This window comes from Lygodium microphyllum, chromosome 22 (genome assembly GCF_053477565.2).
Source record: "Lygodium microphyllum isolate KBCC chromosome 22, Lygodium_microphyllum_v1.1.10, whole genome shotgun sequence".
NCBI classification, from domain to species: domain Eukaryota; kingdom Viridiplantae; phylum Streptophyta; class Polypodiopsida; order Schizaeales; family Lygodiaceae; genus Lygodium; species Lygodium microphyllum.
Window position 1 is genome coordinate 93,421,153 of NC_141156.1, and position 20,297 is coordinate 93,441,449.

General features: G+C 40.8%; 1 non-coding gene across 1 annotated transcript; it reads right to left on the bottom strand.

Moving 5' to 3' along the window:
• Positions 1–19,296: 19,296 nt before the first annotated feature.
• TRNAG-GCC (transfer RNA glycine (anticodon GCC)) lies at positions 19,297–19,367 on the bottom strand. Its single transcript has one exon. It is a non-coding gene; the product is annotated as a tRNA-Gly (tRNA).
• Between the last annotated feature and the right edge of the window lie 930 nt (positions 19,368–20,297).

Genomic DNA, 20,297 nt, shown 5'->3' on the forward strand with positions numbered 1-20,297 from the left:
TGGCTTTGGAACCATCGTTGATGTAGTGGACTTGTACTCCGCGATTTGTCCTTGCCTTTATGCGATCTCCAAACTCCCTCCAATCTTTCATAACTTAGCCTCAAAAACCTACCTACTTTCCCCTCCCACAGGAATGCCCTTCCCAAGACGTGGATTTTAAGAAACCAGAAAAAAGGTCATGTGCACAAGGCTTATGGAAGCCTTATCTTAAGAAGCTTCCAAGAAGCTTTTGTTTCTTAACAGAATGACGTGGGGGGGTAATGATTGGAGGAGAGGACGACGGGCAGGGCGATGACCATGAGGAGGACCTAGAGCAGCACGGCTGCTTCCTTCTCTCTCTTCGTGCCTCGCTCCCAAGCTCCAGGGGGGAGGTCTTATAGGCTAAGGGGGGGGAGATAGCTTCCCACGTGGGGGCTTGCATGCTTCCTCTCTCCCCCATGCTCTCCACATAACACTACCCCTCTCACACTCCCTATCCCCCTACCATGCATCGGCTCAGGGGAGGGGTAATTAATAAAAAAATTAGCACTAAAGTTATCCATTAACCCCTTTTTTCCCATAAAGGATGTTCTCGTGTGGCTTGCGAGATTTAGCCTAGGACTTATTTGCACAACACGGTTGGGGTTTATTAAGGTACGCGCGGGGTAAGATTTAACTGTCAACTTTTTACGATGTGGGAGATTACTTTGGGGTGCCTTATTGCATGGGATTTAAGGTCGACTTAATATTTTGAGTGGAAATATTACATTCTCTCCCCCTAAGAGGAATCGATATGTCCTCATCTTGAGAAGAGCTAGGGGTATGGTTGGTTAAGAGTACCTTCATCCATCCAAGTGGCTTCCTCTTCGAGGTAATATTTCCACTAGATGAGGTATTCTCTCAAGGTTTTGGATCTCAAATGCCTCTCCCTAACATCTAAGATCATGTCAGGCCGTAGCTCAAGGACTCCTTGGCTAGGCATTACAACTTGCTGATCATCAAGTACGTGGTTAGGGTTAGGTACATACTTCTTCAATAGGCTAATATGGAATACATTATGAACCTTTAGGTTCTCAGGGAGTTGTAGTCTATAGGCATTAGGCCCTAGGAACTTGAGGATCTTATAGGGTTCACAATACCTTGGACTTAGCTTCTTGCATTCACCTAAGGATAGGGAACTCTTCTTTGGGCGTTGATGGGACCTCAAATGGGCCGGCACTGGCAATGGCACTAGCCGGACCTCACGCTCATAACAAACAAACACACCCTCATGGCCTCGTGGGCAAGGAGTGTCTATCTACTGCTAAAGGACGAACTGTCCTAAAGCCTAATCTATGCATTTATAGTTTTATAGTCCAACGATTCCCTATCTATAAACTCCACAGAGGGAGAACCCATGCACATTGGCAATAAATGCCATGATAATCACATACATGGGAGGCAACCTCTCGGTGGAATCACCACGGCCCCACTACAGCTCTTCTACACCGCAGGGATTAGCCCCTTCATGCACTCCTCAACATATAAAACAAACCAACAAAATTCACTCTTTCATTTTGAAAGTATTCCAAGAGATACCATGTGTCCTTACCAAATAATCTCCCAAGAACCGAATGTCTATCCTACGGCTAAGGATGCCTTTCCACACTCAAGCATGGGTCATCATAATCGAAAACAGGTGCTATGCATCCAATCCTTTTTATTCCGATACCATGATTAAAACGCACATGTAAAAGTGGATGATCCTAAAGTGCTCAAACATAATTTTCAATCATAAACATGTGGTGCACAACTAGGCTTTCCAATGCATTTACTAACCCGTTGCGGCGATGTAAGGATAGCACCGAGACAACACTTGTGCTACTATCCTCTTAATTAAAATACCACGAAATCTATGTCATGACATGCATCACAAAATCAGCAGCAATCAGCACGTGAATCACACCATTCAAACCTCCCAACCCCCTACGTTTAGGTATTGCTTTAGTTGCATAGGTGTAGAGGTTCATTTTGTAATGTTTTGATGTATAAAAAGCAATAAATCACAAACTTTGACAAGAAGATATGGCAAACTGAGGTTAAACCTCATGCTTTTGCACTACCATACATCCAGAAACAAACCTTATATTTTTTCTTATTTTTGTAAGTCGTATTTCTATTTTTTCCTTATTTTCCCTATTTTCTTGATTTATTTGTCAATAAAATATGCTATTTTCTGATTTTTCTTGTTCCAATTACTTCAACATACTAACATTCAATTTATCTTCCATATTCCCCCCGTGGGAACACCTTTTACCCACTCCAAACAAAAAAACTACCATTTTACCGCTTAAAGACCGCATTTCTGGTTTACGGGAATTAAATAGAGCATATAAATCATTGCAAAATCAAAAATTTTTGATACACAACAATTAATCATGATGCAACCAACACACAAACAAATTTTCATCCAATAAGAACATAATTATCATCATAAATTATCAAAAATCCTTCATTTTCTTCATAAAAATGGTCATACCGTGTTTTTACGTAACCCGAGACGCCTTGAATGACTACATAACCAAAAAATGGAGCCTCCATTGCTCTCAATCCAATGATGTGCATAATCTTCAGCATCTCCATCACCATTTTCTTCATTCTCCCTCCCCAGTCCCTCCTTCAAGATGGTGCACATGAACAGCCCATAGGGAAGAGAGAGAGGGAGAAGAGAGAAAGAGTAGATTCTGATCTCTTCATCTAGACAGCCATATCTCGCACAAAGACCGGCGATGTGATCAGCCAAGAGGGAGAAGTTGATGCCCAATGTCTGTTCCATGGGTTGCTTTCAGCCCGACATCATGATCCATGAGGGGGAGGGTGCATTTTTCGGTGCCTGCATCTCGCCATCTCTCCATGCCATGCTCTATGTTTTTTTCATAAAAATTGGGGGGTGGGGGGGGGGGAGGGCACCACAAAGGATGGGATTCCGCACTGCGTATGTCCCATCTAGCTAATTCAAGATCAACTAGGAATCCCCTTTAACTAACAACCGTCGAATACCACCGTGCTTGGCAATATGCAGTCCCATAATCAAGGCTTTATACTCCACCATGTTGTTAGTGAATCCTACCCCAAGATAAGCAGCTAACTTCATCATAACTCTACGTCGGGGATCTCGGATTACTACTCCAACACTCCCTTTTTTATTAGGGCCCCTGGACGCTCCGTTAAAATATAATGTGTATGTTCACAATCGGTTTACACAGCCTGCCATCACAAACTCCTCTATTCATAATTATGATAGTCAAAATTTAGCATATTTAGAGGATGAACTGATGGCTCCATCCCACCTTCTCCGTTGAACTCAACGGGGATACTTGTCAACATTCATAAGCAATGATGGCAGAAAACTTTGATTTCCCACACAAAGGTTCCATCTTCTTGCTCAATCACTTTATATCCTTTGCTCCACCAGATAAGTTTCCCCTGATGGTATCTTTGCTCCAGATATGGGTGCTCCAAATAAGAAATTAACCGCCCCATCAACTAGCTTTAAGCTCTTTTTCAGGTGTCAAATCAGCCCCAGCATGGACCTGCAATGAATTTTTCCGTGTTAGCATACTTAGAAATAATAAGGTTTAATCTTATTAATATTAACCTTATTTTTAAATTCTTCTCCTTACTGCAGATCAGCTAGTAGAGCTCTAGACCTATTTTTTCCTATCCTAACAATCTTGTAGGGGCCACCCCATCTAGGTTCCAGCTTCCCTCGAAACAGCTCCCTACGCGCATCGTAATACAGAACTAATTGCCCTTTTTTAAATGTATACTTCTTTGCTTTAAGGTCGTGCAACTGCTTCATCCGACGTTTAGCTATCTCCTGGTGTAATAAGCTCTGCAATTTCAGTTCATCCAGGTGGGCTATGGTCATGAAACGTTCAAAGAGTGCATCCTCACCTCCCAAAGAGTGGTTGATTGCAAACTGTATGGTTGGCAACTCGATTTCGAGGGGCAACACACACTCTTCCCCATGAACTAATTTAAATGGAGTATGGTCGGTAGCTCGCTTGAACGTTGTATTGTACGCCCATACTGCCACATACAACTTCCTGTCCCAGTCTCGTTTCTTCTTAGAGACTATTTTAGACAAGATACCCACAAGTTGCTTATTAGTACTTTCGACTTGCCCGTTGGCATGCGGATTATAGGGGGTCGTTTTATTATGCTTGATTTGCCAAGCTTCAGTCAGGCTTTTGATCACTTTATTCAAAAAATGGGTTCCACGGTCCGACACTAGTTCCTTTGGTGGACCGAAACGACAGATAATCGATAATCTACTCTAAAAGGAAACTTGCAGTCTCTTTTGCATTGTCCTGCCTCGTTGCCTGCGCTTCTAACCATTTTGTAAAATAATCAGTTGCTACTATAATGTACCTCTTTTGAGTAGTAGATGACGGGGTGATAGGACCCACAAAGTCAATGCCCCACTTCTCAAATGGAAGGATAGCCATAATAGGCATAAGTGGGCGTTTTCTATTCTCTCTACTATCATGTCTTTGACAAGTATCACATCTCTTAACATACTCAAAGGAATCTTGGAAGATGGACGGCCACCAATATCCAACTCTTCAAGCTTTTTGTGCCGTCAACCGTCCAGCGAAGTGCCCTCCACATGTAGAGTCATGGCACTCTTCCAAGATGAAAGGAACCTCGTCAGGCATCACACATGGGCGGTAGATATCATCAACACCCTGCCGATATAGTGTTCCTGCAATCAAGGAAAACTTCAAAGCTTGTTGTCTGATTTTTCGCTTTTCAGATTTTGATAAACCAGCTCCAGTCTCTCCCGTTGATAGATAATGTGTGATAGTAGCATATCAAGATGGGACAGAAGTTGTATCAATTTTAAACATTTCTTGAATATCACTTCCTTCAGCCAAAGTCTCTTTCGGCTCCCCGAAATCCACAAGGCATTCCACAATCCCTTGCAACCTCGGTGGTTTACTCTTAATCTCGTAATCGAACTCCTGCAAAGTGATTAACCATTTTGCCAAATGATCAGGCGGTTGTAGCTTGTTCATAAGCAATCTAAGCCCTTCCGCCTTCGTATAGAAAACTACCTTCTCATAGAGGATGTAGTGCCTGAATTTTTTAGTCCCAAAGACCATCGCAAGGCATAACTTCTCCATGTAGCTATAGTTAATTTTTGATATGCCCAGTTTTCGACTAGCAAAAGCTATCGAATGATACCACTTTTCCTTCCAGATTTGGGCTAAACAGCAGCTGATACTATGCATGAAGGCTGCTAAAAATATGTAAAATACCTCGCCTCTTTTAGGTGCTTTCAAATTTGGTGCTTTTACTAGCTCCTGTTTCACATCCTCAAAAGCTACCTTACAAGGGTTGCTCCATACAAATAGACAGCTAAAGGATAATAAGTTCGTTAGTGGCAATGTCCTTTCTGCCAAGGCATTCATAAACCTTCGATACTACCCTATCGATGACAAAAAGTTATGTACCTCTTTCGGACTGCGTGGTGGACTCATAGCGAGTATAACCTTGATCTTTTCAAGGTCAGTTGAGATCCCTACTCAACTAACCACATGGCCTAGCAATAGCCCATAAGGCACTCCAAAGACACACTTTTGTGGGTTAAGAGCAATACAAAATTGTCTACAGCGCTCAAAGCACTTTCTTAAGATAACCAACATCATTTCCCTTACAGTGGCTGCCCCCAGGTCATCAATAAACACTTTCAACTCATCTGGGGAGATGTCACCAAAGGTCTTGTCTGTTGTTCGTTGCCATGATCCAGGTGCATTACACAATCCAAAGGCCATCACATGGTACGCAAAAGTACCAAAGACAGTAATGAAAGTTGTTTTCAACTTGTCCTCTTCTGCAATTGCCATCTGGTTTTATCCTGCAAAGCAATCCATAAATGAGTATATTTTCCTACCCGCTAATTGATCCAAAATCTGGTCAATAAATGGCAACGGGTAGTAATCCTTAATCGTCTGCTTATTCAGCTCTCTAAAATCTACACATAGTCGAATCTGGTTGTTTTTCTTCTTTCTGATGACAACTGGTGAAACCATTCTGTGTGCTATATATGGAAGATTAAACCAGCTTTTCGTAACTTCTATAACTCCTCAAATAGCCCCTCCCTCAATTCAAAAGGCATCTGCCTTACTTTTTGACGCACAGGACGACTGCCTTCTTTTACAAGAATAGTATGAACAGCCCTTGAATCAAGAACACATAGTCCTCCCTTTCTGCTGAACTGAGCATGTAACCTAATTTAATTGGCCGCGAATCATTCGGCGTGCCAAGGTCCAACTCAATCACATCCGCGTCTCTTATCCTATCTTGTGGCTCTATCGGCTCATTTAGAGTTATCTGAAAAATATCCTCTGTAGTGGACCCCTCTTTAGATTCATCGTTGGATGATGTCTCACTACCAGATGGATCATCTGTTGTTTCTAATTCAGTAGAGGATAAAGGAGCTCTCTCACTCTAAGGAGACTCAGGGTAAGCATCGAGTATTACTCAATTAGCACCTCTACCTAGAACCACTTGAGTGGCGGGTATATCAACTTGACAGTCTGTTCGTAAGATCCAAGGCCTGCCTAGCAAGACTCGATAGCTAGGGCGTCCTGCAAATCTTATCACCCTAAAGTCCAAGAAGCATTCCACACTTGCAACTGTAACATGGACTTTAGTAATGTAACCTCCTGGTTGCCTTAGGCTATCATCAGCCATTCTAAGAAGGGTGGAGCTATCTTTTTGGATGCCTAGACCCAACCTCTCCATCAACTCTGAATTGATGATATTGATGGAGGACCCAATGTCTATGATAGCATGCTCCACTAATATTCCATCCACGTATGCTGGAACCCTAGGGCAGTTCTTTTCAGCATGATCAAACCAATCTTCCCCTACTCATGCTATGCCCAAAGGTTCTACAATATACCCAATACGCAGGATCTTCTTGAATTCCTTGCGTACTCCTGGAGATAATTTAATCAACTGTACGAGGTTTACATCTACTTTGACTTAACAAAGAGAACTTGCTAAATAAAAATCATGCTAGGTAGCCAAAGCTCTCTTTTCTCGCCAAACCATTCTTTCTTTTGGTCTCGAGACCGGCTTTGGTGCTTCTCTGTTAGCTCTTGCCTTCTTTCTTGGCACTTCCTCATCCTTCTTAGGATCGGTTTTTTGTCAACAAGCCTTAGAGATCCACCTTCCATGCCAGGATTCAAGACTTGTGTCCCCTTGCTTAGGGTTTCCCTCAACTGGTTTTGCATTATCTTTATCACCCTCTTTATCCTTTTGGCCTCTTGTCACAGCTCATAGGTTAGAGGTTTTAGCGCCATTGACGCGTACAGCCTCAATAAGGCTGACTCGATGGCCTTGTGGCAACTCTTCTATAGAGGTCTTTCCCCTTTGCAATATTTGTCTTGGTCCATCGTTTTGCTCGAGGTTACTACCTTGCGCTCTATGATTAACTAGACCTGGCTATTTACTCCCTTGTTAGAGGGAACTAATCTTTCTCCAATAGGTAGTGGCTAAATGGCCCGACTTCCCACAAATATCACATTTAAGATGTGGACAGTTTCTAGGGAAATGTTGTCTGCCACACCACTTATAGCTGAATCTTGAGGAACCACCCTCTTCAGGGCGTCGACTCCCTATCAGATTGTGCTGCTTCTTCAAGAAATTGACGTCAACAGCTATTTGTCAATATTGTTCAAAAATCATGTTAGTGTAGTGCTTCATCATATCCTTAACTTCTCCAAGGACATTAGAGACACTCGACTCATAGCCTTGATCGTCTATCCATCGTTCCATTGGCCTAACAATTTGATTAGGCATTGGTTGTTGACTCACAGGACCACATTAGGGTTCGAAACTTGGCCTCCAACATTTGGTGGAGCCAACTGACTAGCCATAGGCATGGCCACATTGGGAGGAGCGGGCAGCAAAGGTACATTTTGAACCATGCTCCTCTCCCATTAGGGTTATTCATAGGCATCCCTTGGCTTCCATTTATTAATGGTAAATTGCCTCCAGGTACTAGGCCCGCATTAAGATTTATTCAAGAGGAGTAGGCCGTTTGTAATCGTGACTCTACTCCTTATGCCCGTGCGATGGCAGTGTCTATATCAGCCAAAGCCAGACTGCTCAATTGTACCTGAATATTGAAATCCAATCCATCCAAGAAGTATTGCAATTGGGCAGCCGGTGGAATGGGAATGTAAGTTTGTAACTTACGAAACACTTCCTTAAGCTTCTTAGCATAGGCTTTCACATTCTCACAGGGGTCTTGGCGCATTACATTCAAAAAATGCAACCAGTACTGGCCCTCTCTTTCAGGGGCATATTCTCCTCGGAAAGCTGCGTAAAATTGGTCAATTATGGTTATGGTTCCAGTCTCTATGCTATGATACCATACTGCAACCCTTCCTTTTAACGTCATGTTAAAGAACATCATGAGATGTCCCTCATCTTGGATGTGGTAATTAAACATTAATCTTTGGAATTCACAAATGTGAAACTCTGCATCTTCTTCGGCTAACCCATTGAAAATGGGCAAAGGCACTCCTAAAGCTGGCAGATCCAATGTCCCAGCAGGAATTGCAATGGGTTGTGCCATGACGACAATCGAATTGACAGTAGTTTAGACCGATGGGATCACACCCCCACTTGAAGTGGGTTGACTTGGTGGAAGAGAGGAAGAACTTGCGCTTCCTCCTGCACCTAAAGGACTACGTGCAGCAGTTGGGTTACTAAGACCACTGCCTTTTATGCATATCGGGCTACTCCTTTGAGGAGAATAGCGACTTACAATCTCAAACCGCCGTCTAGCCCTCTCAGCACATTCTCCTTTTTGTATTTTGACTTGATGATCCTTGTCAGAGGACATAAACCAACTTTTTGGTCCCTAAAAACCCTAGATTCGAGAACCACCACTTGTTGGCAGCTCCCGGAAGACACACCACTGATGGGATCTCAAATGGGCCGGCACTGGCTATGGCACTAGTCAGACCTCATGCTCATAACAGACAAACACACTCTCACGGCCTCGCGGGCCAGGAGCGTCTATCTACTGCTAAAGGACAAACTATCCTAAAGCCTAATCTATGTGTTTGTAGTTTTATAGTCCAACGTTTCCCTTTCTATAAACTCCACAGAGGGAGAACCCATACACATTGGCAATAAATGCCATGATAATCACATACATGGGAGGCAACCTCTCGGTGGAATCACCGCGGCCCCATTGCAGCTCTCCTACACCGCAGGGATTAGCCCCTTGATGCGCTCCTCAACATATTAAAAAAACCAACAAACTCCACTATTTCATTTCGAAAGCATTCTAGGAGATACCATGTGTCCTTACCAAATAATCCCCCAAGAACCGAATGTCTATCCTACAGCTTAGGATGCCTTCCCACACTTAAGCGTGGGTCATCATAATCGAAAACAGGGGCTATGCATCCAATCCTTTTATTCCGATACCATGATTGATATGCACATGCAAAAGTGGATGATCCTAAAGTGCTAAAAAATAATTTTCAATCAGAAACATGTGGTGCACAACCAGGCTTTCCAATGCATTTATAACCCATTGCGGTGATGTAAGGATAGCATCGAGACAACACTCATGCTACTATCCTCTTAATTAAAATACCACAAACTCTATGTCATGATATGCATGAGAAAATCCGCAACAATCAGCACACAAATCACACCATTCAAACCTCCTAACCCCCTACGTTTAGGTATTGCTTTCATTGCATAGGTGTAGAGGTTCATTTTGTCATTTTTTGATGTATAAAAAGCGATAAATCACAAACTTTGACAAGGAGATAGGGCAAACTGAGGCTAAACCTCATGCTTTGCCACTACCACACATCCACAAACAATTCTTATATTTTTTCTTTTTTTGTAAGCTATATTTCTATTTTTTTCCTTATTTTCTCTATTTTCTTGATTTATTTGTCAATAAAATATGCTATTTTCTGATTTTCCTTGTTCCAATCACTTCAGCATACTAACATTCAATTTATCTTCCATATTCTGCCCATGGGAACACCTTTTACCCACCTGAAACTGTAAAACTACCATTTTACCGCTTAAAGACCGCATTTCGGGTTTACGGGAATTAAACACAGTATGTAAATCATTGAAAAATGAAATTTTTTTGATACACAGCAATTAATCATGATGCAACCAGCACATAAACAAATTTTCATCCAATAAGAACATAATTATCATCATAAACTATAAAAAATCCTTTATTTTCTTCATAAAAATGGTCATACTGTGTTTTTACATAACGAGAGACGCCTTGAATGACTGCATAACCAGAAAACAGAGCCTCCATTGCTCTCAATCCAATGCTGTACATCAATCTTTAGCATCTCCATCAATCTCCATGACCATTTCCTTCATTCTCCCTCCCCGGTTCCTCCTTCAAGATGGTGCACATGAACAGCCCATAGAGAAGAGAAAGAGGGAGGAGAGAGAAAGACTAGATTCTGATCTCTTCATCCAGATAGCCATATCTCGCGCGAAGACCGGCGATATGATCAGCCAAGAGGGAGAAGTTGATGCCCAATGTCTGTTCCATGGGTTGCTTTCAGCCCGACATCATGATCCATGAGGGGGAGGGCACATTTTTTGGCGCCTGCATCTCGCCATCTCTCCATGCCATGCTCCACGTATTTTTCATAAAAATTGGGGGGGGGGAGGGGGGGGGGAGGGAGGGAGGTTAAAGTCCCAAAGGGCACCCCCCTTTGGTCTTAAATTTGGTCCACCTTTTCAAATCTTGGCCATTTTTTGGCCTCTTCCTCGTCTGGGCTCCGTTTCAGCCTTTGAAAAATCTTGTGCGTCTATCTCGTCATCTTGCACTAACTGGCAGCTCCCGGCATTCCGTACGGTAGCCAAAAAAATTATAAAAAATCCACAAGTGTCACTCGGGCGCCTTTTAAAAGCTGTCTTTCACTTGGTGCTTAAAATCGTCCTAGCTGCAGCCTGCGCCTTCGATGTTGAATATTTTTCCCCTAAATTCCAGATTTTTTGGCAAATTTTAGGCACAACCCAGGCTCAAAACTCCACTCTCAGGTGTATGCGAATGAAGACCATATCTCCTTCAGCGAAGGATCTATCTTGACGTTTTAGGTTCGCGTAAGCCTTTTGTCTATCCTTGGCGGCTTGGATGTCCTACCTTATTGACTTCATTTGGTCATCCATATCTTCCAGCATTTGCTTTGAAGCTTCAACCCTCAAGGTTGGATCCAAAAAGTTTAAGCGACTACGACAATCATGTTCATACAATGCTTGAAAAGGGGTCATCTAAATGCTTTGTTGGTAAGAAGCATTGTAGGCAAACTCAACAAGTGGCAAATATTGAATCCACTTTTTGGGTTCACAGCAGCAATGTGCCTTTAGCATATCCTCAATGACTTGGTTGACTCGCTCCATTTGACCATCGGTTTGGGGATGGTAAGCTGTACTGAAACAGAGTTGAGTCCCAATGGCTTTGAAGATAGCCCTCTAGAAGTGTGATGTGAAGAGAGAGTCATGATCACTAATGATTCTTCTGGGTAACCCATGCAGTTTGAATATCTCCTTGATAAATAACCTTGCAATGTCTGAGGCTTTATAGTTTGTCTTAACAGGAATAAGATGTGCAACCTTGGTTAGCATATCAACCACAACCATAATGGAGTTGTAACCTCCCTAAACCTAAGGTAGGCCAACAATGAAATCCATACTAATGAATTCCCATTTCATTTGGGGAATGTCAAGTGGTTGCAACTTCCCTGGCATTTTGACATGTTTGGCCTTAATGCGTTGATAAGACAAACACTCTTTGACATATTTGAGAATGTCACCTTTAAGCCTCTCCCAATAATAACTCTTCCTAATTGCATTGAGGGTCTTGGCATAGCCAGGATGTCCTGAAAAAGGGGAGTGATGAGCTTTCCAAAGTATTTTCTGCTTGAGGGACTGGCTTGCTGATAGAGAATTCTAGATACTTTGCATGTAGCTTCGAGACTTGATCCTTGATAGAGATCTCCCTTAGCATCTTCTGATAGGTTGGATCATGGCATGCCTCTTCTCTAGCTAGCTCAAGTATCGGGTTGTTTGGCATGCATACCTTTGTGGCTAAAGATCTAGCCATTGATGGATCTTGTAAGATTAGAGAAATTAGAAAAGCCTTGCAACTGAGTGCATCGGAAACTACATTCTCCTTTCCAAGACAGTATTTGATCTCAAAATCATATTCCTCCAACACTTCAATCCATCGACGTTGCCTCATGTTGAGCTCATTTTGGGTAAAGATTCATTTGAGACTTTTATGATCCGGTCACTAGGGTAAACTTGTTACCCAGCAAGTAGTGTCTCCAAAGCTTGAGAGCATGGATGACAGCTAATAGCTTCAGATCGTGAGTAGCATAATTTCTCTCATGGCTCTTCAGTTTCCTCGAAGAGTATGCTACAGGATGACCTTCTTGCATAAGCACACATCCTAAGGCAAGTGTGCTAGCATCAGTTATCACTTCAAACTCCTTACTAAGGTCCGGGAGTTTCAGGATAGAACACAATATCACTGAGTTTGGGAATCTCCCGATTCCCATTTTTTGAATACTAAAAAGGTGGCACTCGATAATATACCCATAAGTTTTTTAAAACTATATGATGTGACCTATCATTGGAAAGTGCTTGAAAAATGGAATCTATTGGGCTATAGAACGCTCGATTTGGAGTTATAATGTTCAAGTTATGACAAATCCAAAGATTTGACCACGTGTCCCAAACTTATGGAAAATTCCCATAATCCCCAATATGGTGTTATAGGTGTTGATGCCAAGCTTTGCTTTAGTTTATCAAAGCTAGATTATTCAGAACTTGACCATACAATTGATGTTTGCTTCTTTAATAGATCCATCAGAGGCACTACAATCAGGGCAATGTTTTTGATAAAGACCCTGTACCATCCTGTCAATCCAAGAAATCTACATGTTTCTTTGATAGTTGTAGGTGTTGGCCATTCTAGAACGTCTCTGACCTTGGCCGGATCCACTAAGATTCCTTTCACTGATACAATGAATCCTAGATATTCAATATGTCGCTTGAAGAAAGCACACTTCTTCTTCTTAGCATAAAGCTTGTGTGCCCTCATTGTCTCAAGGATGATGCGAAGCTAGGGTTCATGATGTTCTTCGTGTTTGGAGTAGACTAAGGTATTGTCAAAGAAGACGAGTACGAAATCATCAAGATAGGGCCTAAAGATATCCTGCATTAGCATGTTGAAGATAGCAGGTGCATTTGTCAGCCCGAATGACATGACTAGGAACTCAAAGTGTCCATATCTTGTGCTGAATGCCATCTTTGGGATATCCTCTTTCTTGATCCTTATCTGATAATATCTAGAATTGAGATCAATCTTGGAGAAGATCTTCGCACCTTGAAGAGAGTCAAGAAGTTCATCTATTCTTGGAATAGGATATTTATTCTTAACGGTTGATTGATTCAACCCTCTGTAATCAATACATAGTCGAAGCGTTCCATCTTTCTTCTTCTGGAACAACACTGGAGCTCCCCATGGTGAACTGCTAGGACGAATGTAGCCTTGGTCTAACTGTTGCTTGAGTTTCTCCTTCAGCTCAATCGCTTCCGGAATGGACATTCTATATGGTCTCTTTGCAATTGGCGCAGCTCCTGGTGCTAGCTTGATTTCATGATCAACTTCCCTTTGAGGTGGAAGTTCTATCAGCTCTTCAGGAAATACGTCTGCGTACTCCTTTAGCCATGAAGCTTCTTCACTAGACTCCTCATTCTGATCTAGCTTATTTAGCTTAATCGAATAGACATGTAGCCCCTTTCTAACTCCTTTTATTATCCGAGATGCTTTGGCCAGTTGAATTTTTGGCTTCCCAGCCTCACCTTAAGTTGTGACCAGTTTCCCGTTAGAGTTTTGAAAGGAAACTTGGCTCTTTCCACAATGAATGTGGGCATCATTAGGTTTAAGCCAATCCATTCTGAGCAAACACTCATGGATACCTAGGTTCATAACCCTGAATCTGACCGAAGTTGACTTTCCTCCTAGTAGGAATTTCACCTTAGCAGTTTACCTAGTACAAGTGACCTCACAACCATTTGCTAATTCCACAAGCAACGTAGGTGCATCTTTTGTGGCTATTCCTAATCGTCTTGCACAAACTTGTGAAACAAAGGAATGTGTACTGCCACAATCAATCAAGATTTTGAAGCCTTTACCTTGATAATCCGATGGTGTTTGAATCACCAAAAACTGGCGATTCGGGCCTTTCTTGTGAAGGGCGGCATGGACTGTTGCCCTCTCAAAGTCTGCTTCCATGGTCAGGTCATCTTCATTGCACATCTCCCCATTGGCAACAGAGGTGGTTCTTCCTCTGCCTTGGGTGGTGCCTCCTTGGCCATGGGGTGGTTCCTTGGGATGGTCCTTGACGTTGTCCTCCGCCAAGCTTGGGACATTTCCTTTTGAAATGACTGGGCTTGTTGTAATGGAAGCAACGGAGGTTGCGGCCATTACCTTCGGTAGGAACAAAATTATTGACATTGTTGGTCCTAGGTTTCTTCCTTTGTCCTTGGTTTTGACATTGAACTCTCTTCGCCTGGGATCTATACACTCCCTTGTTCGGATCCTTATAAGACCAAGTCTTTTTATTTCTTGGACTATTCTGCACCTCCTGTATTATGGGCACAACTTGAAAGAGTGCATCCTGAAGGTCTGTTGGGCTCATTGATTCGAGGCAGGTGTTTACGAGTGGGTTTAACCCGGTACAAAACTTTGACACCTGTTGTGTCATATCCATTTGTGGTGCATACTTCAAAAGAAAGATGAACTTTGAATAGTATGCATCAAGAGATAGACCAAGTTGTTTCAGCTCATAGAACTCGTTCATCTTCTACGTGTGGTAGGCAGGTGGTAAGTATCTTCCTCGCACAGCTCTTTTCAGATTTTCCCAAGTAACTAGCCCTTTTGAGATCCCTTGGTCTCTACACCATTGCTTGCACCAAAGTCTTGCTTCACCAGTAAGCTTCAGCTTGGCGAGCATTGCTTGGTTGGCGGGTGCAGTACCTGCCACTTCAAAGTAATCTTCCATGGACTCAATCTAGATCTCGGCATCAGTTTGGATGGTCCTTCCCTTGCCATCAAATTCTGGTGGCTTGATTTGCTTGAGTAAAAACTTCTTCTCCTGAATCACGGCCATACTTGGTGTAGGGTGGAAGAGGGCACGGTAAGATGTAAAAAAGACGAAAAATGACTTGTGACTTGCTAATATTTTCAGCAAATGATATAATTATTGTTACGTTTCTAATATCTCTTTCAATTGTTGCTTCTGTTCTTCAGAAATATATCTTAATAGGATTGAAAAATCTGATGAGATCAGAAGGGGCGATATAGTCAAGTGGTAAGACAAGGGACTGCAAATCCTTCATTCCCCAGTTTGAATCTGGGTGTCGCCTAATCCAATTTTTTGTCATTTGAACGGGATTGACTCTTCTTGTCAATGAATCAGACACAAATTGAGATGCTCCATAGATTAATTATGGCCTATCACACTAGATATATCCGAATATGACAATCAATCCCAATCTGCAGTATATCCGAATTTGAGAACTAAAGGGGTCTCGAACCTGAAGATTTCAATACAGACTATCGTCAACATTCAAAAAGTAAATAAGAATCGATTGATTAATTCAATCTTTTTTTTAAAAGCAAAAAAAGATTTACTAATCATGCTGGATACAGCTTAGGCTTGAATCACAATACTTTTGTATTTATCTCCGACCGACCATCCATCTTTGTTTTGATACACTGACATATTTTGATATACAATAACATTTTGTTAAAATATGTATGTATACAACATGGAAGTCTCTATATGGAAAAAACAGTAACTACATGGTTATTTACGTCTTTTCCATATCTTCTTCTTACCAGGAAAAGTTGAGAAAATAGGGATAGTATATACGGATATAGTCAGTATGGCTTGGACAGCTTCAATGGTGATTTTTACATTCTCCCTTTCACTTGTAGTTTGGGGAAGAAGCGGATTACAGCGAATCATTAATCTTTTTCAAGAGTCTGGGAAAATATGACTTTAGCATTAGCTAGTTGCATCTCCCCAGATTCTCTCCTTTCCCCTTTTGGTTTTCATGGATGACATATTCAGTACAAAAAATTTCTATCCACCCCGAATGGGATATAGTCTTCGTATCCAATTTGTGGTCCATGCAAGTGTTCACTATGCCCGGGGTAACTAGCCACTTATGATTTGTCAACCAATTTACAATGAATGCTTGGTCATTTAATTTTTTGAATTGTTCCGTTTCTTTGGCACGAAGGCGTAAGTTCTTGATTATGAGAAACGCTACAGTCCCGCCTGAAAGCATTTCGGATGGTAATAGGATAGGATCTAACCGCCAACCTTGAAAGACAGGAATTCCTCCGCAAAGTAGTCCAATAGAAGAAAGTAGAAAATCATAATATTGGGATAGGATGGAGATTTTGGGACCAACGCCCCCCCCAAAAAACCATATGTGATTTTTTCATTTCCTTATGGCTTATGCAAATTAAGAAATCGCACAATAGTCTACAATTTACTTTTAGTCCATGTCAGTTTCTTCGTAAAAATTCTTGGATATTCTCTCGACAGAACAAACTGGGTAATTTGGCAATTCTAGAGTCTGGGTCGATATAGATAGCTAGGCATGCCCTTTCCGACCGTTCTGATCCGTCTTGTTCTTTACAAACCTGTCCATTTGCAAAACGTTTCTATCTTTAGACTTACTAAACCCCCATTGGCTATTTGACCCTACGGATCTTTAGACACAACTTATTGTGCCTGAAACTCAGAAGTCTAGATTGATATCACATGTATGGATTCTTCCTCCAGAGATGAGAAACCAAAACCAAAGATATTTCTGGGAAAGAGAATAGTTGGAACATTCTAAATCTCTTCTTATCAGTTTGAGAAGTATGAACAATCATATTGATTCCATCTAGTCATAGATCAAAACTTTTTATGATTTCTGTTTCACATTCAAGTTTCACATTCTCCTTTTCAAAAAGAATATGTTGAGGATATTGAATTGCACAGGAACACTGGAGATCACACCTCTAGATACACTAGGTTCCCCTTTTCCGAGGGCATACGAAGATACACCTGTTGCTATTGACCCAATTCCAACAGCCGCTCCGGGTCCTAATTCCATATGAATCATAAGAAGAGGATAAAATCAAGAAAGCTTGATCAATATTAATTATTATTCTTAGAAATTGATCCTGATATCAATATATTTGTACTTAAAAATTCTTCAAATCCTCGGAGTTTATCCATCTAAAACTAGTAATTGGGAAACAATTAAACCGTATTTCTCCTATGTGAAAACATGATTCAATTAGATTGAAACGGATCATAGGTTCTTAATTGTTAACAGGTTAGAATGTGAGTCAGGGGGAGAGCTCGCGGTTCGTCACAAACTGTTGAACCTATGAACGACTCGTCCGAAGTAGAAGCATAGTCTATTGTTTGTTCTATAATTAGATGATCGATGCTTGCCCCTCCCCCGACTACTATTTCCCCTTCACCTGCCCATGGACAGATAGCCATTTAACGTTCAATAAATTAGTTAGTTACTCTGAGCGGCTGTTCGAATGTAAAGAATAGGTAAAAAAGCTGTAGGAATTAAAATGAAGAGTGCAGTAGCTACGAACGCAAGAATATTCACTTCCGTATCAGTAATTTGATTCAATTAGGTAATGCTTTGAGCGGATCCCGTTGGGAAAAACTCCTGAACTCTATTATAAATCATTAATTTCTCATTTGTTTTCGTCGGGAAAACGCAGAGATAAAAACATCGTTCTTCATTCTACTATCTAAGATTAATGGGAGCTTTTTATTTCTTCGGATCTGACTAAATATGTTTGTACTACTAATTAGGTAGTATATCACAAAACGAAGCATCAATAATACTTAATTCTTTTTTATCAAGTCATTTTTATTTTTCTACTTCAAAAAAAAAAGAATTAAATCCTACTTAAGATTTATTTTTTATAAATAACAAATAAAAAAGTAAGGCATTGACTTTCCAGCACTAGTTACGTAGACTTGAGTAAGAAACCCGATGGGATTGTAGTTCAATCGGTTAGAACGCCGCCCTGTCAAGGCGAAAGTTGCGGGTTCGAGACCCGTCAGTCCTGCTTTATTGTAATAACATTGTTAAGTATTAAACAGTTCAGATAATCTGCGTTAATCTTTTTTTCTCTCTTCCTAGGGAAGATCTTAAATATTGAGACTTGGGCCGAGCTGGATTTGAACCAGCGTAGGCATTGCCAGCGGATTTACAATCCGTCCCCATTAACCACTCGAGCATCGACCCATAGATATCAATTCTATGAAAAAGAACCAGAAGTGTCAAATTAGAATTCATTTGGTTGAATCTAATAAGTAGATTTATTGTCCCTTATAAAAAACAGTGGGATTGATCAACCTCTCTATATTGCACTTGCGAAGTACGCGTAGAACGGATACCCCCAGGGGAATTCGAATCCCCGTCGCCTCCGTGAAAGGGAGATGTCCTAGGCCTCTAGACGATGGGGGCTGAATTACCCTCTATTATGATAACAGATTCAACGGAAATCGTCAATACAATTAGATTAGGGCGCTATCCTTTTCATTCTATCCGAGTAATACAGATTTGGAAACCGGAATAGCAAGTATTGGTTCTACTAAGTTATGTAACTATTCGTTTTGTAGTCCCCGTGATTAATGACATTTTTTGGTTTCATCTCCACAAAAGGTTGAAAAAGTCTTGTGTTGCATAATACATAAAAAAGAAATCAACATTTGTTTAGTGAGTTGTTTTCTCTTTTTTCTGTTTTCAAAAAAATGTGATAGATTGGGAAGCTTTGTCAATTTTCCATGAAAGAACCTATTTCTCAAAAATAGAATTGTTTTTAAATTTGCACAACGATTAGTAATAGATAGTTATGGTACGGGGATATTATATGCCACCCTTGATGTATTTGATTCCCGGACGAACTTGGTTTTGGTTTGGCGCATCTCTGTTTCACAAATGAAAAAGCTAAATTTTGTAAGTAAGGGGTTGCAAATGCTAATTTTTCATCAGATTCACCAACAAACTATATCGTAAACTAGTAGTCTATTCTTTTTGTTTCAAAATCATTTTTTTGATTTATGAAAAAGATCTATCAATCATTTTTATTTTAAAATCGAGGATAGGTATACCCACTCTCCTCCCCTCTGCTTAGAAGGAGGCGGATAGCGGGAATCAAACCCACGTCTTCTCCTTGGCAAGGAGATATTTTACCATTCAACTATATCCGCGCAATGTATTACGATATGTAAATATATTATATCTATATATCTATATATAGATATAGATATATTCGACATCTTGGCTTTGGTCAAGATGTCGAATATAGGAAAAATCCATCTATCTATTTGAGACCCAGATCAATATAATAAAAGTGTAGAATAATTTTTTTGAGGAAGCTATCGTATTTTTGTATTCTGCATCGATCTCATAAGGATCTTATCTATAAGTGGTTAGGGAACCATCTTGACTCACCTATCATACCAGCAAAGAAAAAAAAGTCAGGAAATTCTCTATACAATGATTCTAGTTCTAATAAAAAAAATTGGCGTATCTGTTCCTCAAGATATAAAAGAATTCAGTATACCTACTAAAAAGACTAAACCGATCCATAGTGAAGCTCCTGAGAAAACAATATTTTTGCTACTGGACCAACCATCGGGGGAAGCGAGCACGACCGGCACACCAATGACTAATAAAAATGAGGTTGCAATTAATGTGAATAAGGCCAATTGAAAGGCTATAGTCATAGCGAGAATTCCCTATCTATCAGAACATAAGAGGTTTGTACCATCCAATCCCCATCCAGTAAGACTTTCGATAGACTAGGCGTTTGTTCCTAATGATAACGGAAGTATCTAGTCCAGCGCCCTAAGATCCAATTTCTTTGAATGAATTCATCCTTTCTTAAAGAAAATGGAATTCAGAAAAAAAAAGAGAGCAATAATGAGAATCCAATCATTCGGGATGATCATCCTTCTTAGTTCCACTTCTCATAGATTGGAATGAATTCTTCCTATATCCATTTTGTTATCTGCGGCGAACAACGGATAAATATCAATGCAATATATATATATACCTATCTGTATGTCGAGAGAATCTTGTACCGATTCAATCTCTATTTTCTGTGAAAGAATCAATGCGTATTCCAAATATTCAAT